Here is a 24,494-nt window from a genome sequence, read left to right as displayed (position 1 = left end):
TATTTATTTCAACTTTTAACACTTTAATCTCATTGTTGGTTTTCTCAAGATTAACAATTTTAGGCAATTTAATCAGATTCACAGGTTGGGGTTTACACACACTCAAGAGGACCTTATCTTGGTAAAGAGTTTCAACATTAAAGTATTCAATTTGCTTAGCAAAGGTTTTGATTAGTTTAACTTGGTTAATTTCAAACAGAGAGGTTATAAGCAAGGTATATGGCATAAATTCTTCATAAAACCCATTTATCATGTTGAAAATTATGACATAACTTAAGTTAAACTCAACCTTATTAGTTACTAGTTGAAAAATTACCTTAAGATCAACAAAATCAAAAACCCTATCTTGTTTTGGTTTAGGGAGACTGTTTGCCCTAAATATGACAGCTAGTTTTTGATAAGTGTGTGTGAAGTGTTTAAAGTGTATACCCCAGACTCACAGAGACCCAAAGGCACATCATCATCACAGAAGAGACCAACATACAACTCAAACTCCTTTTGATCAAAAACAAACTTATCAAAGATATTGATGCATGGTTTTTGCAAAGTATGGCTTCCTAACCTCATAGCCTTATGGATTGAGTTACCATAAACTTTCAAGTTAATCCCTTGCACATAAGACTCAATAAAATAAACACCATCATCCCTTTGACAGACTTTCATGTTCACATAAAATTCACTTATGAGATGCACATGATAGTTCCTACCTCTATAGAAAACAAAGTTGTCCCATTTAGCAGCCATGATTATCTTAAAGAGTTCACCCATTTGCTCAACTTGAATCATCATTACAGTTTGAATGTTGTTCAATATTCTGTTGAGTTTACCTGAATTGGTCAGTTTGACCAATGTAGGTATGGGTGGTGTTAAGTGTGTGTATGGCAGTGATGGTGGTGCAAGGTTTAAATGAGTGGCATTTATGACTTGATTTGAGTTAGGGTTTCTAACTCTTGTTGAGTTTTCATGTGTATTGTGATATAGAGGTGCTTGGTATGTGATGTTATGTTTTTGCTTTTTATGGTAAGTATAGTGATTGTTGTAGTTTGGAAAGAGTGCTTTATATGACTGTTGTGGAGAGTTTGACAGTGATCTCCTATCAATGGTGTCAATAAGAGGGAGAAGCATTGGAGCTCTCCTTGGATAGAAGTGAGAGTTTCTAGAATCCATGCAAGAAGAAAATGAATGCACAAAGAAAAGGGAAATGAAATGCAGTTTGTGTTTGTGTATGTGTGTGTTAAACTGTATTCATGGCAGGGGCCTTATAAAGAGTTCAAAGAACTCCTGTGGTAGCACAGTGACTGGGAATAAAATTTGCATAATATGTATGTATATGCATGGCAGGAAAATGCATAGTACAGACCTTAAATGCAAAACAGATATGGATGACCTCATGTAAGTTGTCAACAAGCTACTCAAGTAATAAGCAAAGAAAGCACATGCACTGTCTTACTTAGACACTCACTTCCAATTTTATTTAAAGATTATTTTAACTTCTACTGAATGCATTTTAGTTTTGGTTGTTTTTATATGATAGCATTTATGCAAGAAGATATGCAGTGCTTATGTATGCAAGGTCTGTGCAGAGAGTTCAAGAAATAGAACTCTCAAAGCTGTGCATATGCATTTAATGAATCATGCATTAAAGAACCATGAGTGTTCATTAATATATTCCTTTTATAAACAAAAGAGTGTTAAAGAGAATAAATATTATACAAAGGGACAGAGGTTCATTAAATAGGTGCAGTCATTTTGTAAAATTGTGAATTAAATGACAAAGACTCAACTGTTCTGATTGATGTGACTGATTTTGGATTCTTTTAGACCATTTAATTTCCACTCATATAAACATCAACAACCCAATAATAAATGTAAACATTCATACACTCATATAGAATATGCCAGCAACCAAATAAAGTCATAAACAACTTCTTACAAATAAAAGATGCAAAAATGATCTTAGTTCCTATTTGTGGCCGTTTCACTAGTGATCCAGATATTGGGATTCTCTAAGGGATTCCCAGCCAGGTCTTAGTGTCAGGGCATTGTGTGTGTGTGATTTATACTACATGAGGAATGCAATAATTACTTCTTATAAATCAGCAAATAATTTTAACAAGTCTGCTCAGCCAAGTAAATAAAAACTCATGTCACATAGTAAGAACCCTGAATACTACACATAACTGTTTTAAGTTAATTATGATTCCACTGTGTGTTATTCCTAATGAACTAACAATGAGATTTACAGAAGGGGGGTTGAATGTAAATCTCAAAACTTTTTCAAGTTTTGAGCAGTTTCAAAGGCTATGTGTTTAAGATAAACAAGTGTATGAATTGCTTTAAGCTAATACTGACAGATTTATATTCAAACACTAATGTAAAGAACACAACAGACCTTAAAAACTTTTCTGGTGGATTGTTGTTCCACCAGAGATGGTATTTCAGAAAATCTGTGATTCAAGAAATTGATCACAGCTGCGTCCTAGTACAAACTAGATAATTTTTCTCTCAAGATTTTTCTAAACAGCTCTGGAAAAATTCTCTTCTAATTACTAGCTGCTACTTGGTTTATATATCACCAAGTTTACAAGTGAAGACAAAGATAAAAAGTACAATAATAAAATAAGTTCTCCACTTGTTTCTTCTCCATTTTACTCCAGTGCATTGTTGACTATTGCCTCTTTATACTAGAGTAGAACGGCTGCTTTTTCTGATGTTCCTGAAATAGGCTACCACATCTCAGTTGTCTCTGTCAACCCATGTGCCTCTGTTTGTAGGTACAACTACCACTTGTCAACTGCTATTCAACAGAACATCCGTTGAAGCCTTCATCCGTTGATGGCTTTATCCGTTGATGTGTTAGCAGTTGAAGCTTTATCCGTTGATACACTCATCCGTTGAAGGATGTTATCCGTTGAAGCTTTAGAGACATCCGTTGAAGCTTTGTTTCTCATCCGTTGAAGGTCTTTAAGTTATCCGTTGACACCATTTCATTTATACAAAATTACAAGGCATGAAATACTTACAATTGGCCTTCCTATCTGCATATCCTCTAGTAGTCAACATGACTTATACTTTCCCTCAACATTTAAGAATTTATATCTCAAATTTCAGAGACTGAAATGTGCTACAACACTAGACTTATTTCTAAGTAAAGCTACACCATCAACGGATAGCCAAAATGGTCTTATCCGTTGAGGCTACAAACACTAGATTTCTACTTAAGTGTTTTGTTAAACATATCATCAAACTAATGCACATATATTCCTAACAATCTCCCCCTATTTATGTCTATAAGAATTGTAGACATAAATTCAAGGTTAACTTGATGATAACAAAACACTTAACAATTATATGAACTGAAACTAAGTAGAAATTCAAAAGTGCTGCAAAAGTGTATGTACTAGAAGATAATTGAAGATTTACAGTATTTCCAAGGATGCTCCTCTAGCCTGAGCAAATCATCTTTTTCTTCTTTGATCCCTGGTTTTCTTTCCTAGCCCTTTGTCATTTTCCTCAATTTGGAGTTGGAGTTGTCTGAAGAATTCAGCTTCATCTTCATCACTGATATCCAACTTAGATTGCATTTCTTTGAGAGTTTCATTGCTAGCAATCTTGAGTTGGTCTTCAAGTCTGAAAAATCTTCTGACTCCTTTATCATCTCTGAATTCCATCAACCAATGAGGTGATTTGTGAATTGTAGTTCCCCTTTCTTGAATGAGTAAGGTTCTGGGCAAGGCATTGGGCTCCCTCCAAGTTTTCCTTATGTTGGCAATCTTGTTGAGAATTTCAGTCTTGGCAGTCCTGGTAAAGCCAGAATCCTTTTGTATGGCTGAAAAGACTCTGATCAAGGTAGAGTAGCCTTCATTCAGAATCCTGTAGAGAGGCCATGTTCTTTCCCCAGCTCCTTTGTATCTGAACACCAATCTCTCTGGTAGCTGTCTGTAAGCAGCAATTCCCCTTACATCCTCCAGCTCATCCAGATAGAGTTCAATGTCTGAAATTTCTTTTATGTCACAGATGTGAACATAATCATCTTTAAAAATGGGTGGCTTAGGGTTATGTTTATGTTTTTGAGTGAATTTCTTAGAGTTTAGGGGAGGTGTAGATTTGGATTTTCTTTTCTGTTTCTTTGGTAGTGGAAGAGTGGTTAAAAAGGTAGGTAAATTGATGGTGTCCCAATCAATAGGTTCCTCTTTTGGGATGATTGGTCCACCATGGATGTTTATAGTGGGATCAGCAACAAAGGGTTCAAGTATGGAAGGTAGAGATTTAGTTTCTTCAGTGTTGCCTTCACTCCTTCTATGTGCCTTGGCCTTTCTTCTGTTTCCCTTCTGCCATTCCTCTTTTTCCTCCATACTTTCACCAAATATACTCCCAAAAACCTTATCTAAGTTTGCAATCTTGTCTTCACCCCTGACTTCAATTCCTTTCTCATTTTCAACTAGACTTGACTTTAGCTTTTGTTCAAGCTTTGCTTGTGCTCTTTTGTCAGCCTTGAGTTTTTCAGCTTCTTTCTTTAACCTTTTGGTTTCTTCCCTCTTGGCTATTGAGAATTTGGGATGTCCTTGCATCACACATATGCTCTTTCCCTCTCTAAAGATAATAGCCATGTTTCTCCTTACTGCCTCATCCATGGTCTCCTTGTGTTTTATGATGCTAGTACCCAAAACTTTGTCTTCATCAGGCTTTGGAAGAGGAAAGTCCACTTCTTTCATCTGAGCAAAGTCTAGAGGGTTCTTTGTGGAGTCCTTGCTGGATCTAGTGTTGGGCTTGAGAACCATAGGTTTTAGATTCTTGAAAGAAGTCTCTCCAACCTTATTTCTCCTTTCTGGCTTGTGCTCCATATTGATTGGTTCAACCTTTGTGCTATGTTTCACAGATATTGATTTATCTTGTGTTGAGCCAAACAGTTGTTGCATCCTTTCATCAATTCTCCTCCTTTGCTCTTTCACTTGAATTTCAGCTGCTGCTAGCTGGATTAAATCAATTCCATCAGGCTTTCCTTTGATTTGAATGATTGGAGAAGTAGTGATGGCAGGAACTAGCACTTTAGATATTTGGATTTTTGTAGATGGCTCTCCTTCCCCTTCCCTTTTACTCTCCCCCTTTTTGTTATCATCAAGGAGAGGGGTCAAGCCCTGTGCTTTTGCCAGCTGCATAAGTAGATTTGTTTGAGATTGTTGGTTGTGAAGAATGGTGGCCACAAAGTCTTCAATAACTTGAACTCTGTCTTCCAATTTGGCCAGTCTCTTTTCAGTATGTGATTCCTTTTTCAATCTCAACAAAATGTCCTGCATTGTACCATTGGGCATGACTGAATCCAATTTTTCAGAATTATAGGATTTCAAGTCAGCAATATCCTTTCTGAGTTCATCCACACTCAGATTCTGTCTTACTTGCTGCAACTTCATGAGATGCAGGGAGTCCAAGTGAGCTGTAAGGATAGCCTTTGTACCAGCATGAGAAGTTTTCTGAATGGCCTGTTTGATAGTACTAATTTGTTTGACTAAGGAGACATTGAATTGCCCTGTTGTAGACTCCTTTGTGAAGGCCCATTCAGGTAGATTTGGAATAGAACTAGGGCCTTCATCTCCCCCTAAGTTCATGCTTCCATCAGAAGAAACAAAGTCATCATCATCAGAATTTACTCCAAATTCTTCAAATGACTCACCAGCTGTTGAAGGCATCTTGTTAATAGCAGCTTTGTCCCTTTGAAGAGATGCTGTTGTATGTACTAGATGTAGTGTCTTTTCTGCCTCCACAGTGCCCTGTGCAGCCAATAATTGATAGGCTGAAACAGGATGAGTAAAAGTGTCAGCATCCAAGGAAGTGTTATCAATAACAGCTTTGTAATGTTGCTGAAATTGTCTTTCCTTTTCAGCATCATTCACAATCATTGACTCACTAGCAATGGCTGGATCCATCCTTATTTCTGCTGTACCTGCCTTTCTCTCATTTTCTCTATGTTCTTGCATCAGGGGCTCCCCCTGGCTCACACAACTCACTCCCTCACCTTCACCTACTAAGGTAGTACTCCTCTCACTTACTTTTGCCATGCTGGAAAAAATAGCATGCATGTTTGAGCTCTCAATCTCTCCTTTTGCCTGGGAGCAACCCAGCCTCTCACTCAAATTGTCACTCCCTTCCCTCAGTCCTAGAAGTGATTGTACAGTAATCAAGTCTTCTACACTTGGAATTGTTTCAGTTGTGTGTGTAGAGACTATCAACGGATGAGGAATAGCCGTTGAAGGTGAAACTGATGGTATCAACGGATAACTGCTGTTAAGCTTATCCGTTGAAGAACAACCATTTGTCAACGGATGAGTGATATCCGTTGAAGAAGGAAAAGAAGTAGAAATTGAAAGTGATATAACTGTTGAATCTGTGTAGATTGATATGAGTTTTGGTGACACAGATCCTCCAATTACATCTGAAAGAATTTGCGGGTGATCCAACAAATCATCTAAAAGATGATGATCACCTGTATTTGAGTGGGGCTCCTCCCTAAGTTGTAAAGAGGGAGAATCAGGAATTGATGGGAATAACATATCCACATCTAGAGATGGTGAAGAAGTGTGTGGTGATTGATGTGTGTTAATTGTGAGAGAATGGGGCTGTGACTCCACATTTGTTGGAGCCACATCAAACTGAGTTTGAGAAGGCATAGATATAGATGGATGTATCTGTGCAGTGTGTGCACCCTGTGTAGAAGATTGGTTCTTGCTCTCTTTCTTTTAATAAAGGCTTTTGTTGGTGAGTGTTTGGCTTTAGTGTCCCTCCCTCGTTTGTTCTGTGTTCCTGGTTGGGAACTATTTTCAATAGTTACATCCTTTTGGGAGGATGCAGCTAGGGATATGCTAGTAACCCTTTCAACCACCACAGCTTTTTGAGAAACTGTGGCTTGGCTAGCTTGGGAAGCACTTATCTCTCCTTCCTTATCCTGGGGGTTTCTTTGATGTTCACCCCTCCCCTCACCACTAACACCCTGTTCACTCCCTTCAAGGTTAATGGTAGATGTTACAACTGTTGTCTTTTGAGAAACAACAGAGGTAGTTTTCTTTGTCTTTGATTTTGAAAGTTTAGTTTTGGTGACCTTGGTAGGAATCTGTTGGGGCATTGTCACAGATTCCATGGCCACACTAGAAGATAAAGAAATAGAGGGGTTGGAAGAAGTAGGAGTTGTAGAAGCAATTACCTCACTTACCTGAGGTGCATTCATGATTGGTAAATATACCAATGGCACACTGCTGTTGAGATCCATTCTCAATAAGTCTGCAAGAACTCTTTTCTCTTGTGCCCAGCACTTGAGTTTATTATTCTCATTGGTTATGACCAAACCTTCAGCAACATGGTTAGCCAATAACATAAAGAATCTAGCATAATAGATGTTATTAGATCTATTAGCTTTGTTACCTAATCTAGTACCCAATTCTAGCATAACATAGTTGCTAAAATTAAAATACCTATCAGAAACAAGCATATAGAGCATATTAACAAGAGATGAAGTTATGGCATCAAAATTGCTAATTTTCCCAGAGAAAACCTTGATAAAGGCATCCCCAAGAAAACTCCATTCTTTCCTAAGGCCTTTTCTTTTAATACTCCCTAAACTAGCAGAGTTAAGAGAATAACCTATGGAATCTAACATGCTGGATACATCATTATCAGTGTGTGGTGTCATGGCATTGTTCTCAGGTAATTTAAAACATGCTAGTAAATCATCACAGTTAACACAGTGATTTTTACCTTTGAGAGTGAAGGAGATAGTCATATCTATGGAGTTGAACTCAGCAGTTGTCCAAATCTCCTCAACTACTTCACAGTAAATCGTTGGGGCTTCCAGCATTGCATAACTAAGTTTACAGTTTTTGATGAAGTCCATCATTTTGTGATAAACGGAGTGGGCTTCATTCTTTTCTACCAAAGCTATGAAATTGTTCTTCTCATAGATGAATCCGGATTGAGACATAATCTTTACTACTGGTGCCATTGTTATGAGTAGAATTTGCAGAGAATAACTTGAAGGTTTTGCAGAGAGAAAATGGTAAAAGCTTTGAAATTTCAAGAAAGTGTAAAGTAAAAAATGAAAAATCAGAAGGGCTTATATACTTTCTCAAATTAAAAAGCATAAATAAGAGATTAAACAATAAATATATGTAAGTGAATTTCAGCCGTTTAAGAATAAACTGTAAGTATTCTAAAAACTACCTTTAAAACAAATACATACAGCTGTATGTATGAGTATCAACGGTTAAGACAATAGAATCAACGGCTGTGAAACACCTGAATCAACTGATGTGATATTTCAACGAATAAGGTAAACTGTCATCCGTTGAAGAGCACTTCAGTTTTATCCGTTGACGGATAAAAATTCCAGAAATGTATATGACTTTCAACGGATAATGAACATCCGTTGACAGAACAATTTTGACTTTCAACGGATAGGGAATATCTGTTGATGGAATAATCTGTGTTAAAAATCAAATTTGTTCTTGCAGCTAATACATTTCAGGCTTCAATTCAAATTGCAATAAGGACATGAATTTTTAAGAGTAATTAAGCATACCTAGCTCACTTACCAATCTTGTGAATGTTGATTCATCAAGTGGCTTGGTAAATATGTCTGCAATTTGTTGTTCACTTGGAACAAAATGAAGTTCCACTGTACCTTTCATCACATGTTCCCTAATGAAGTGGTACTTGATATCAATGTGCTTGGTTCTTGAGTGCTGCACTGGATTTTCAGTAATGGAAATGGCACTTGTGTTGTCACAAAATATTGGAATTTTGTCAACAGTCATACCATAGTCAAATAACTGGTTCCTCATCCATAGTATTTGTGCACAGCAACTACCGGCTGCAATGTACTCAGCTTCAGCTGTTGATGTGGAAACAGAATTCCGCTTTTTGCTGAACCATGATACAAGCTTGTTCCCTAGAAATTGACAGGTGCCTGTTGTGCTTTTCCTGTCTATTTTGCAACCTGCATAATCTGCATCTGAGTAGCCAATTAGATCAAAACCAGACTCTCTAGGGTACCAAATTCCTAGATTTGGAGTCCCCTTGAGATATCTGAAAATTCTTTTAATGGCCACTAAGTGAGATTCTTTAGGGTCAGCTTGAAATCTAGCACAGAGACATGTAGAAAACATTATATCAGGTCTACTAGCAGTTAAATATAAAAGTGAGCCAACCATGCCTCTATAACTTGTAATATCCACAGACTTTTCAGCCTTGTTTAATTCAAGCTTAGTGGCAGTGGCCATGGGAGTTTTTGCAGGTGAACAATCCATTAAGTCAAACTTCTTTAAAAGATCATAAATATATTTAGTTTGACTAATGAAAATTCCACTACTAACTTGTTTTACTTGTAACCCAAGAAAGTAAGTTAGCTCTCCCATCATGCTCATTTCATATTTACTTTGCATTAATTTAGCAAACTTTTTACAAAGCTTATCATCTGTAGATCCAAATATAATCTCATCTACATAAATTTGTACAAGTATCTTAGAGCCATTAACATTTCTAAAGAAGAGAGTTTTGTCAACAGTACCTCTTGTGAAATGATTATCTAGAAGGAACTTTGACAAAGTCTCATACCAGGCTCTAGGTGCTTGCTTTAGTCCATAGAGTGCTTTCAACAGATAATACACATGGTATGGAAAATTTTGATCTTCAAAACCTGGAGGTTGGCTTACATAAACTTCTTCCTCCAATTCCCCATTTAGAAATGCACTCTTGACATCCATCTGATAGACTTTGAAATTGGCATCAGCTGCATAGGCTAGAAAGATTCTGATGGCTTCAAGTCTTGCAACTGGAGCAAATGTTTCATCAAAATCTATTCCCTCTTGTTGAGAATAGCCTTTAGCAACCAATCTGGCTTTATTCCTTATGACAATGCCATTTTCATCCATCTTGTTTCTGAATACCCATTTTGTGTCAATGGAACTCTTGTTCTTTGGCTTGGGTACCAGCTTCCAAACTTTGTTTCTCTCAAATTGGTTCAGCTCTTCCTGCATAGCTAATATCCAATCTGGATCCATTAAGGCTTCTTCCACTTTCTTAGGTTCCTCCTGAGATAGAAAACTACTATACAGACATTCATTTTGAGTAGCTTTTCTTGTTTGCACTTTAGATGATGCATCACCAATGATCAGTTCAAAGGGATGATTCTTGGTCCATTTCCTTTGAGGTGGAAGATGTGCTCTAGATGAGGTGGCCTCAGTATTGTCATGATGTGAGACAGAGTGTTGATCAGTTGAAACTCCCCCTGAGCTGTTGGTCCTTTGCAGGAACCTTGGAGTTCTATCAACTGATGATGTAAATCAATTATCCGTTGATGAACTATGATCAACGGATGCTTTATTATGTACTTCAACGGATGATGCACTATGTCTTTCAACGGATACTGCATTGCCTCTTTCAACGGATGCAGAATTCTGTGCATTATCCAAGAGCATATCTTGAATCCCTTTTGAAGTGTCATCTCCATCAATCTCCTCTTCACTATCATCACAATATATCTCAATGTTGTCAAATTTGAGTCTTTCATGGTGTCCCTCATCTGTTAGTCCATCAATCTTTTTATCATCAAACACAACATGCACAGATTCCATAACAATGTTGGTTCTTAGATTGTAGACCCTATAAGATTTTCCAGCTGAGTAACCAACAAATATCCCTTCATCAGCCTTTGCATCAAACTTCCCTTTATGGTCAGATTGATTTCTCAGTATAAAGCATTTACATCCAAAGACATGAAGAAAGTTTAGAGTTGGTTTTCTTCTCTTGAACAACTGATAAGGAGTCATGCCTTTAGCTTGATTGATCAAAGAAATATTCTGAGTGTAGCAGGCACAATTAACAGCTTCAGCCTAGAAATATGTTGGTAACTTTGATTCTTCAAGCATTGTTCTAGCAGCCTCAATTAAAGATCTGTTCTTTCTTTCAACTACCCCATTTTGCTGAGGTGTTCTTGGAGTTGAGAACTCATGCATGATTCCATTTTCTTCACAGAACAGCCTCATTGTCAAATTCTTGAACTCAGTTCCATTGTCACTCCTGATATTCCTAACCTTCAAGTCAGGATGATTATTGACTTGCCTGATGTGATTGATAATGATTTCACTTGCTTCATCCTTTGATCCAAGAAAATAGACCCATGAAAACTTTGAGAAATCATCTACAATCACCAAACAATATCTTTTTCTTGCAATTGACAATACATTGACTGGTCCAAACAAATCCATATGTAGCAGCTGTAATGGTTCATCAATTGTTGTTTCAAGCTTCTTTTTGAATGATGCTTTCCTTTGTTTGCCTTTCTGACAAGCATCACACAAACCATCCCTTGAGAATTCAACAAGAGGAATTCCTCTAACTAAGTCCTTTTTGACTAGATCATTCATTGTCTTGAAATTCAAATGGGATAGCTTCTTGTGCCATAGCCAACTTTCAGCTGAACTTGCTTTGCTGAAGAGACAAGTAATAGATTCTGCATCTGTAGAGTTGAAGTCAGCTAAGTACACATTTCCTTTTCTAACTCCAGTTAGAACCACTTTGTTGTCTTTCTTAGTGGTGACAACACAGGCTTCTGAATTGAAGGAAATTGTATTCCCTCTATCACATAGTTGACTGATGCTCAGTAAGTTGTGCTTGAGACCATCAACTAATGCAACTTCATCAATTATGACATTCCTTGTTGAAATCAAGCCATATCCCATAGTAAACCCTTTGCTGTCATCTCCAAAGGTTATGCTAGGGCCAGCTCTCTCCTTAAACTCTGTGAGCAGGGAGAAATCTCCTGTCATGTGTCTTGAACAGCCACTGTCCAAGTACCATAGATTTCTTCTTTTTCCCTGCACACCATAAAATCAATCAAGTTGATTTTGGTACCCAAGTTTCCTTGGGTCCATTCTTGTTAGCCTTTCTCCTAGACTTCATTCCTCCTGCATCTTTAGATTTAGGTAACTTTGAGTCAACCTTGATCTTAGATGTAGTTGGTTGAGGTGTAGGGTTAGTCACAGAATCATTTAGCACATTTGGAATTTGATAAGGCATGGATTGTGCAAGCATGTTATTCCATATTGGCATATTGTATGGCAATTGAGGCAGACTAAATGCAGCAAGATAAGGATTGTTAAAATATGGCATGTTTGCAAAATGTGCATAAGGATTCTGTTGAGACATAACAGGCATAGCATGCAGAGGTGATGCAGAAATATTAGGCATGGAAGAGGGCACATGTATGGGAGTTTTCTTAATAGATTTGCAATTAGCAGATAGATGATTAACACTACTACAATGCACACAGCTTTTTCTAGGAGCATACTTATCAGGTGTGTAATTGTTATGTTTGTTAACCCCTACCTTCCCATTTCTATTAGGTTTCCTTTTAGTTTCCTTTTTATCCTCAACCACTTTGAGCCTATTCTTTAACTGTTCTAAGGTCATGTGTCCTATATTCACCTTACTGAAATCTTTGGATGTGCTTGCTTCTTCTTTGACAAAGTTCTCGGAAGTTGAACCAAACTTTTTGTTGAGTTTCTTTAGATTTTTACTTTTAGAAACATCTGCCTGTTTTAATTGAGGAACCTTCAACGGATGCTCCTTTTCTTCCTTCAACGGATAATTTTCATCATCCGTTGATTCCACATTCGTTGACAGCCCATCAATTAATTCCATTTTCTTTTTGTTTTTATCCCAGGCAGTCTCACAAAATGATTCAATTCCTTGGACCTTGACAATTTGAGCACTAACATCCCTAGATGTCTTCTAGGCTTTAATCACCTCTTGCTCTCTCTCTAATTGATTAGAAAGTATTTCTACTTTCTTAACAGATTCAGCTAGTTCATTTTCAACAGATATACAATATAGCTTAGTTTTCTCTAGGTCAATCAACTTATCTTCTAACACAGCATTTCTATTACTTAAAAACAAATTGTTCTCTTTAATCCTACTATTTTCTTTAGCAAGAGATTTAAGAGACACACGCAAATGATACAGTTCAGTAGACATGTCATTAAAAGCATCATTGCACTCTTCTTTAGTAAGCTGTGTTAAATCAGTAGTGATTACCTGGTTGCTTGATGAACTAACTTCATTTTCCTCAGAATCAGCCATGAGAGCCAAGTTGACATATTCCACATCTTCATCCTCTTCTTCTCCATCAGCTGCCCAGTCTTTTTCTTGAGTAATGAAAGCCCTCTCCTTTTGCTTGAGCAGATCAAAATATTTCTTTTTGTAATCTACTTGGTCAAATTTCTTCTTTTCAGAAGTTGGCTTTCTGCACTCACTTGCAAAGTGTCCACTTATACCACAATTAAAACACTTGAACTTGGATTTGTCCACCATGTTCTTATGAGGTTTAGTGGCTCTAGTGTTTTTCCTAAATTTCATCTTTGCAAATCTTCTGGATAGAAATTCAAGATGCTCATGAATACCATCAGAGTCATCTTGGCTGGAGTTGTCTTCATTCTCAGCAACTTGCTCCTTACCCTTGCTTGATTCTGATTTGCTTGTGCCATCTTTGGAGTTTAATGTTGATCTCACAGTTTCTTGTCTGTATTCTTTCTCATTTTCAGCTACCAAGGCAACTGAACCTCCTTTCTTTCTTCCCTTCTCCAATACCTCATCCTGTTCCAGCTCTAGTTCATAAGTCTTCAAAATTCCATATAATCTTTCAAGAGTGAAGTCCTTATAATCTTGAGAGTTTCTCAAGGAGACAGTCATGGGTTTCCATTCCTTTGGCAAGGATCTTAAAAATTTAAGATTTGAATCCTTCACCTGGTACACTCTACCATACAGCTTCAGTCCATTCAACAGCTTTTGGAATCTATTGAATGTGTCATTTAAAGATTCATTTTCTTCAAAATGAAAATACTCATACTGTTGAATGAGAAGCTGTATTTTGTTTTCTTTTACTTGTTCTGTACCTTCACACAGTAGCTGAACTGTGTCCCAAACCTCTTTGGCAGTTGTACAATTTATCACATTATCAAACATATCCTTGTCAAGACCATTAAACAAAATGTTCATAGCCTTCTTATCCTTGTGGACTTCTTCTGTGTCTTCCATTGTCCATTCTACTCTAGGTTTTGGAATGGATTGACCAACATCAATTATGGCCGTAGCAACTGTGGCTACTTTGTGGGGAATGTGAGGACCATTCTCAATGCAGTTTACATAACCTTCATCTTGGGAGAGTAGATGAAGGTGCATTTTCACCTTCCAATGGTGATAACTGTCTTTGTCAAGAACTGGGATTTTTACTCCAATATCCTTCTTACTCATCTTTGTTAGTTTCCAAGAACTTTAAACTCTTTGTGTGTCAAGAGCCTGCTCTGATACCAATTGTTATTCCTAATGAACTAACAATGAGATTTACAGAAGGGGGGTTGAATGTAAATCTCAAAACTTTTTCAAGTTTTGAGCAGTTTCAAAGGCTATGTGTTTAAGATAAACAAGTGTATGAATTGCTTTAAGCTAATACTGACAGATATATATTCAAACACTAATGTAAAGAACACAACAGACCTTAAAAACTTTTCTGGTGGATTGTTGTTCCACCAGAGATGGTATTTCAGAAATCTGTGATTCAAGAAATTGATCACAGCTGCGTCCTAGTACAAACTAGATAATTTTTCTCTCAAGATTTTTCTAAACAGCTCTGGAAAAATTCTCTTCTAATTACTAGCTGCTACTTGGTTTATATATCACCAAGTTTACAAGTGAAGATAAAGATAAAAAGTACAATAATAAAATAAGTTCTCCACTTGTTTCTTCTCTATTTTACTCCAGTGCATTGTTGACTATTGCCTCTTTATACTAGAGTAGAACGACTGCTTTTTCTGATGTTCCTGAAATAGGCTACCACATCTCAGTTGTCTCTGTCAACCCATGTGCCTCTGTTTGTAGGTACAACTACCACTTGTCAACTGCTATTCAACAGAACATCCGTTGAAGCCTTCATCCGTTGATGGCTTTATCCGTTGATGTGTTAGCAGTTGAAGCTTTATCCGTTGATGCACTCATCCATTGAAGGATGTTATCCATTGAAGCTTTAGAGACATCCGTTGAAGCTTTGTTTCTCATCCGTTGAAGGTCTTTAAGTTATCCGTTGACACCATTTCATTTATACAAAATTACAAGGCATGAAATACTTACAATTGGCCTTCCTATCTGCATATCCTCTAGTAGTCAACATGACTTATACTTTCCCTCAACATTTAAGAATTTATATCTCAAATTTCAGAGACTGAAATGTGCTACAACACTAGACTTATTTCTAAGTAAAGCTACACCATCAACGGATAGCCAAAATGGTCTTATCCGTTGAGGCTACAAACACTAGATTTCTACTTAAGTGTTTTGTTAAACATATCATCAAACTAATGCACATATATTCCTAACACTGTATTATCACAAATTCACATTTGATTTATAAATTTCATCTAAAACAATCAATCACTTAATTTTAACTTTCATATTATAAGTTGATTAATACACTACTCACTGTATTTATCAAGATAGGTTATAAACTGTTTATTTCACAGAGTCAAGAAACAGTAGTTCAGATACATAACAAAACACAGAGAACTCTTATAATTATCTTAATTAAAATAGACAGTCATTGATCTGATTAAAGTTCACACCACAAGTATTATTACTTCACAGTTGTTAAGAATCAACCATCAAGCAATCATAGTATCCTGATTCATATCTTTTAATTGAACCCTTTTTTTTAGTAAACAAGACTAATCATATATATTTAAATAATTAACAAATGAGCATGTTAATTCCAACAGTCCACACATTAATAGCAAGGAAATAGATTTATATTGCTTAGTGAATCAATATACCCATGCACAAGAACAAACTTGAATCAGAAATTAAATCTTGCTTCTTAATTCAAACATATAACAATCAAACTGAGATCATACATTAAACACATAACAAACTAAGTCACTTTTCTTAACAGTCCATAGCCTTGAAGCAAAGAATTTGAATTAAGTTAAATTGGTTTAGTGATTTAGTCCATTAAAATTTCATGCACCAGAATTAATAACAAATAACTTCTGACTTTTTAATGTAATTAACCAAAAACCAAACTGATTCATCACTTAATCAAATTAAGTACAAATAATCCATTAATACATAACTGATATCTCAGATAATCAAACAAAATCGAGTTCAACATTTAAGTCAAGATAAATCTAATCAATACACCACTGATAACTCAAATAATTCAACAAAATCGAATTTAATATTTAATCAAAAAAATTCCATCAATACACAGTTGATAACTCAGATAAACACTATAACAGTTCATGCACAGGGATTAAAATTAAAAAAAATAACTTTGTTTAATTTAATTAAAACATCAAATCAGAACTCAAATAACCAGTTTATTTCGAATAATCCAAATAGTCACATAATATTCAGCTTCGAATTACAAAAAAAACATACCTAAGTCCATGGCCTTGAAGCATTCATGTATACTTACCTGACTCAACTTGTCTGACCCCGAGTTAAGTGACTAAGTTAGTTAACTCGGTAACTCGTTCGAGTTGACTCAACTGAGTCGAGCCGATCTCTTCACCAAACTTCGCTTTTCTCCTCGATCTATCACTCTTCTGTTCTTGTTCTTCGTTTAACCTGCAAAAATGCTCAAAACTTCGAGTTACAGTTTGAAAATTCAACGATTTCAGTCGAATTAAAGGTGTATATATATAAGTGTGTGCATGTAGATTTCGATATAAACCCTTAGTTCAATTGATTTGAACTCAAGTATATTAATCGAAATCATTTCGATTTGCCCAACCCTAAACTTTGATTTAATCGATTTATGATTAAATCATTTACGAATATATGTATAGCATCTGAAATGAAGGTTTGATTGTGTTTTGAGTGAAAGAAATCGATGAACTCATCGGAAAAGTGAGAACGACAGCTAGGGTTTCTGAGAGAAAGTCGAGAGAGAAAGAAGCGAGAGGGAGTACCGAATGAACAGTGTAAACCCTGATTTCTGTTATATATATATTAATGATTATAAACGGCCAGGATTAGATCTAGCAGATAATCAATGGCTCAGATTAAATATTATAAAAAGATTTTGGGCTGAATAATTTTGGGCTAAAAAAAAGGCCCATTTCTGAAAATTATGTTTGGATTTAGATTAGCAATTGGGTTGGGTTGTGGCTAAATAAAAATAGAAAGTAATTTTGTTTTTAAAGAAAATAATTAGAAACTATTTTTGAATATATATATATATATATATATTTAGAGAATAATTTTGATATTTTTAAGGAGTAATAATATTTAATTTATTTTTAAATAATTTTTTTTTCAATGCACTTAGTCCATTTAATTTCTCAAAATCCGATCAATTAATAATATTGATAAATCTGAATTATCGAGAGAATTAACATATAGTAGAAAATATTTTTTTTTAATTTTAAAAAGATATATGTTAATGTTTACCCATAATATAAATAATATATTTAGAGAACATATTTTTTATTTTAAATATTCCAAGATTCCTAAATCCAAACAGAGCTTAGTGAACCTGTCAGAATTTAACGGTTTTGTAAAGATGTCAGCGATGTTATACTCAGTTTCAATATGAGTCATTTTTATATCACCTTTGTTGACATGATCACGTAAAAAATGATGTCTCACATCTATGTGTTTGGATCTAGAGAGCAGCACGGGATTTTTACTTAAATCAATAGCACTCGTATTATCACATAAAATGGAGATTACATCAAATTTTGTGTTATAGTCTGCCAATGTTTGTTTCATTCATAGTATTTGTGCACAACATTTGGCAGTAGCTATATATTCAGCTTCAGTGGTGGATATAGACACGAAATTTTGTTTCTTTGAAAATCATGAAACTAAACATCCACCCAGAAATTGACACGTACCAGTTGTACTTTTTCTGTCGACTAAATGTCCAGCATAGTCTGAATCAGAATAACAAGTCAAGTCAAATGGTATTCCTTTAAGATACCAAAGACCAATATTCATGGTACCTTTAAGATATCTCAATATCTTTTTTACTGCAGATAAGTGAGATTCTTTTGGTGCTACTTGAAATCTAGCACATTTGCAAACACTATATTGTATATCGGGTCGACTTGCGGTAATATATAATAATCTACCAATCATTCCTCGATATTTCTTAGTGTCAACGAGAATTCCTTTGGGATCCTCCGTTAGTTTGTTAGATGTTGACATAGGTGTGGAAATTGGTTTGCAATTTTCCATTTCAAATTTCTTTAGCATTTCATTACAATATTTTGATTGTGAAATATGAATGCCCTCGTCAGATTGTCTTATTTGCAATCCCAAAAAGAAATTTAATTCACCTATCATACTCATCTCAAATTCTTTGCTCATATAGTCAGAGAATTCTTTACATAGTGCATCATTTATTAAACAAATATGATGTCATCTACATATATTTGTACAAGCAAGATATCATTTGTTTCTTGTCTAGTGAATAAGGTTTTATTAGTCGTTCCCATTTTAAAATTATTTTATAACAGGAATTTGCTTAACCTTTTATACCAGGCTCTTGGGGCTTGTTTTAATCTGTATAGAGCTTTGTATAATTTGTATACATATTCTGGATGTGTTGCATCTTCAAAGCTAGGAGGTTGTTTAACATATACTTTTTCTTCTAGTATCCCGTTTAAGAATGCAAATTTTACATCCATTTGATATACTTTAAAATCCTTATGACATGCAAAAGCTAATAGCATTCGATTTGACTCAATTCGTGCTACCGGTGCATATGTTTCATCAAAGTCTATACCTTCCATTTAAGTATAGCCTTGTTCAACCAGTCTAGCTTTATTTCGAATAACAGTTCCATTTTCATCTAACTTATATCTAAATATCCATTTAGTTCCAATTATGGAAGTATCTTTGGGTTTTGGAACAAGTTCCAAAACTTTGCTACGAGAGAATTTGGTTAATTCTTCTTACATTGCAGAGATCCAATCTTCGTCTAACAAAGCTTCTTTAGCGGTCTTAGATTCTATTTGTGATAGAAAACTAAGGTGATTCACAACGTTTTGAACTTGTGATCGCGTTTGAACTCCTTTACTTAAGTCTCCTAGAACATTGTCCAAATGATGACTTCTAATGTTTGGAACAACTTTAGGTAGTTCAATATCTGTTTTTAACAATTCTAGTGGATTTGTTGGGAATGATAAGCCAAATTTCACATTTTCGAATTGTCGAATAATATTCTCAATATTGTCTTGTGTGACATCTTTTTTGTCTACAAGATCTTTGTAATTAGGTGACGGTTTTGATTCATCAAAAGCTATGTTCATTGATTGTTCCACCATTAGAGAATTTAAATTAAATACTCTATAAGCTTTGCTATTTGTTGAATATCCAAGAAATATACCTTCGTTTGATTTTGGATCAAATTTTGTAAGGTAATCTTTGGAGTTTAATATATATCATTTACTTCCAAATACTCTAAAGTAATTAACTTTAGGAGTTTTACCAAAATAAAGCTCATATGGAGTCTTTTGTATTATAGGTCTTAATAAGTAACTATTTAGTATATAGCATGCAGTAGACATTGTCTCGGCCCAAAAATATTTAGGACGGCGATATTCATTTATCATTGTATTTGCCATTTCTTGTAATGTTCTGTTCTTCCTTTCAACTACTTCGTTAGATTGAGGAGTATAAGAAGCAAAAAAGTAATGGGTGATACCATTAGTTTCACAAAAACTTGTAAAGTTTGAATTTTCAAATTCTTTACCATGATCAGTCCTTATATAGACTATGGTATTATTTTGTTGGTTTTGAATTCTTTTGCATAGAGAAGAAAAAGATTCAAAAGCATCACTTTTGGTTTTGAGGAATTCTGTCCATGTAAATCGTGAATAGTCATCAACAACCACCAAAGTATATGAACATCCTCCGAGACTTTGTACTGGGACTGGACCGATAAGATCCATGTGTAAAATCTCAAGAGGTCTTGAGGTAGATACCATAAATTTTGCTTTGTGAGAGGCTCGTATTTGTTTGCTAATTTCACAAGCTTCACATATGTGATCCTTTTTATAATTTAATTTTGGTATTCCTCGTACATGTTCTTTAGTTGATATATTTTTAATCAACTTCATGTTTGCGTGTCCAAATCTTCAATGCCCTAACCAAGGGTCATCAATAATAGTGATTAGGCATATATTAACATGCTTACTCATGTAACATGTATAGACATTTTTGTCTAGAGGACACATAAGGGCTAACTTTCCATCTTTGTTAAGAATAGAACAATGAGTAGGATAGAAAATTACCTTATTTCCATTATTGCAAAGTTCACTTTTCGAGAGAAGGTTGTACTTTAGTCCCGTGACTAGTTGTACGTCGGATATCTTGAAGTTCTCATTCCCGATGTCACCGATGCCAATAATGATACCTTTACTGCTATCTCCAAACGTGACACTTCTAACAATGATCTTTTTAATGTTGTTCAAGAGTGACTAATTACCGGTCATATGTCTCGAACATCCACTATCAAGGTACCACAAGTCTTGCTTACCAGTAAGGCAAACCTTTTGATTTGAAGTGGAGATTTCCTTTGAAGTAGATGCATCCCCAATAGCCATTAAGCATAGATTCACAATTTCTTCACTAGATTCCGGAGCTTCTTCATGTTCACTTAAATCCCACCCATTCTCAGCTACGAGAGATCGTCCTTTTATAAGTTTAGGACATTCTCGTTTAAAGTGACCGGGTTGTTTACATTCGTAACACACCTCTTGTATTTCCTCTGTATTTTGTTCTTTTTGTTTGGGAGGAGTGTAAGTAGGAGTGTTATTATTATAGACATTAGTATTTTGCATACCTTTGCCTTTATTATAGCTCGTTGACGGAAAATTACTCTTATAGTTAGGAGTGTAATTTTGAAAATAATTTGGCCTTCCATTAGAGTTAAAAACTCTTTGTTGATTATTTGATTTAAGGAAGACTTTTCCGTATCTTTGAGCTTTGCTTTGAAGCACACGATGTAGTTGTCTCATAAGTAAAGCAATTTCACCTTCATCAAGATTTTGGATTTCTTCGTTTAATTCATCGTCATTTTCTTCTTCATCTATAAGTATAGATTTTAAAGCCATGTTTTTCTTTTTGTCTTCCACTTTTGGAATGACTTTTTCTTGTAAATTATCTTGTTCGTATGCATGAAGATTTCCCAATAGATTATCTATTTTTTAATCATTGAGATTGTGCATCTCTTTGATTGTGATTACTTTAACCTTCCAACTTGGAGGTAATGATTTAAGAACTCATCGGTTCTTTTCATTTTGTGTATAACTCTTTCCGAGTTGAGATAGTTCATCGACAATGGGGGTGAATCTAGTTTCCATGTCGATGATATTTTCTCCTTCTTGGAGTTTAAAGTTCTCGTATTCTCGGATCAAAGTGTCCATTTGAGAATCTTTTATGTCAGTGGTTCCTTCGTAGGTAACCACTAGTTTATTCCACATTTCTTGTGCTGACTTGCAATTATTTACTCTTTTATATTCTTTTTCAAGAAGTGCACTTGTAAGTACCATTAGCATCTATATTCATTCTTTCTTCCTCTATTGCGTTATATTCACTAACCTTCTTTTCGATGATGACGTCATCAACCGTTTTGGTAGTAATAACAACTCCATCTTCTATGGCCATCCAAACTCTGACTCCTTGAGATCTAGAATAAATGCGAAACCTCGTTTTCCATGTTGCAAAGTTGGTGCCGTCAAATAGAGGAGGGCGAGAGCTAGATAGACCTTCACCACAACCAATGGTATTTAGATACGCCATTTCGGATCACTTTTTGTTGTGCCTGTAAATCTGCAAATCACTTAACAAACACGTTAAAAAGCACTGCTCTGATACCAATTGTTAGGTCCCGTAAAAGGGCTATTTTAAGCTAGAAGGGGGGGGGTTGAATAGCTTAATTACCAATTTAAAAATTATTATGGAGTTTTAAAAATCTATATCCCGTTTTAAATAGTTTACCGATGCAGATTATATATGTGCAAACCTACACAACCTATCTTAGACAATAACACCCTGTTATTTCTTCAAAGTTGATGTAAAACCCTAGGTGTAGTCTTTGTCCTTCTAAGCTTTTGCCGGTCTTGGATCTCAGTAGTTGGTCTTGGGTCTTTCCTCTTTCTCACGGTGCGAAGACTACTAACTCCCCGTTAGTACGTCTAGGACTTGGGTCTTAGAACGAGAATCACCTCACTATACTTTACCTCACTGTAAAACGAAGAAGATAATATCTACGAAACAATACCCGTTATAGATAACAAGATTTTGGACTAGTAAGATACTTAACTAGACCGGATGACGTACAAATATTCTTAAATGAATATTAGTGTATACCTTTCTTTAGATTAAATGAATGTTAGAGTATACTTGATATTACTTTATTTTGAATAACTTATCTTATTTCCGAAGTAATAAATTTATCAAGTCCTTGGTGAAGCGTTATAGCTTTCGGATCTTTGATAAAATAATTTCTCGTTTTATATAGTCGTGTGTAGACTTTTATAAATCGAGAACATTACACTTATTTTTTTAACTATTTGCACTTATAAAATATTTGGCCGAGAGAATAAAAGGTTTGTAATTTAAACACAATTGTCAAAATATATAAAAGCAGAGTTTAAATTATATTAGCACAATTTATATGTGTGTATATATAATACAATATAAGCTTTAAGTTTTTCCATGAAACAGTGAAGATGCTAGTAAGGGAAATCGCTTAATTCTTATACGATTATATATATACTTATATTTACTTAAAAGTTTTAAGATCTTCCCATGAAACACTAGAGGTGCCGGTAAGGGAATTCACTTAAATCTTTTAACTAAATATAATAAATATGTATATATATATAATATAAGCCTTAAGTTTTTCCCACGAAACACTAAAGGTGCTAGTATGGAAAGTCGCTTAAGTCTTGTTAAACAATTATAATAAATATATCAAGATATGGCCATAATAAGTGCGTTGAAGTTTAAAGAATAAAATGTTAGATTTGTAATTTAATTCCCATGAAACACTAAAGGTGCTAGTAAGGAATATAAACCAAACGTTGTATGAAATTATCACTTCGTGCTAGAAGTGTATAATTTGTTAAAAACAATCCTTATACGGATTTGTTTTTCTTCAATTTATTTTATATAAAAGCTTGTAAAGATGAAGCGAATGTGGTGCTAAGCTTCTTATATGAATGTTAGAGATGAAGAGAATGTGGTACTAAGCTTCTTATATGAATATTAGAGATGAAGAGAATGTGGTACTAAACTTCTTATATGAATATTAAAAGTTTGCCGAAAAAATTCGCTGAAGGTTCAGCCGGATTTTGGCTTGTTGGTCGAATTTGGGTAGCCCTTCGGGAGGCAAGAAAGTGGTGTAGATGAGCTTTTCCTGGGACGATAGAGCTTGGTTGGTGGAACTAAGCTTGAAGATCAAAAACCTTGAATATATGATATATATGTGTAAGAGAGAAGGTTTTTGAGATGAAGTATTTGAGTTTGGATTTTAGAGAGTGTGTAGATAGAATACTTCTTGAAAATTCCCAGCAATTAATTAGCTCTTAGCTTGTGTAAAAAATGGTGGGGGGTGGGTGTTTATTTATGGAAGGAATTAGGTGAATGGAGTGGTTGAGATTGAGTTAAAATGATGACATGGAGGATAAGGTGTGTTTGTTTGCAACTTGCATATAGGATAAATAAGAAAAATCCCGACAACTATTAATTATATAATAATTATTTTTATATTTTTCAATTAATCATTAATTACTTAGTTAATTAAGTAATTTGCACCATTAAAATCTAAAGACTTTGAAAACCTTTTAATAAATACAACCAAAAATATGATAATTACCTAAATAACATAAAATGATGATCTGCAAGTTTTGGTCAATTTTGGTCAAAGGTAGCTTGGTCAAACGCTCGGTCAAAGTCTTGGTCAACACCCCGAAAAATTACACCCGGACAAAGTTTCTCAAAAATTATGAAACTTTAACCATGCATAGAAAATACCATTTAAGTGACAAATCTTAAGTTTCAAGATTTTCTAGCAAGTGAAAGTATTTTATTTTGATTTCAAACGATTAAATCAGTGTTGAGTTCCAAATAAAGTATGTACGATCTTTTATGAAAGTAGATAGACTTTTTTGGCTCAGATTGGGCTATAATAAATACTTAGAATATATTTTATTAAATATAAAATATATTAAGAGTGTTGGAAATATTTTAATTATTTAAAATATTTTTCTCCGCTAAATAATTTATTTGAGATACGAGAGAAATTTACTTTAAAAAAATATGAGGAGGGGGATAAGATGAGATATTAATATTCCTTTATCAAATATTAATTTCTAAGAGTGTAAAAATATATCTTTGGATTTATAAATGTTTATGGAGTGAAATATATATATTTTATTCCTTTTTAA

Source organism: Apium graveolens, chromosome 6, assembly GCF_009905375.1.
Source record: "Apium graveolens cultivar Ventura chromosome 6, ASM990537v1, whole genome shotgun sequence".
Classification (NCBI taxonomy): domain Eukaryota; kingdom Viridiplantae; phylum Streptophyta; class Magnoliopsida; order Apiales; family Apiaceae; genus Apium; species Apium graveolens.
Note: the sequence above shows the minus strand (reverse complement) of the source record.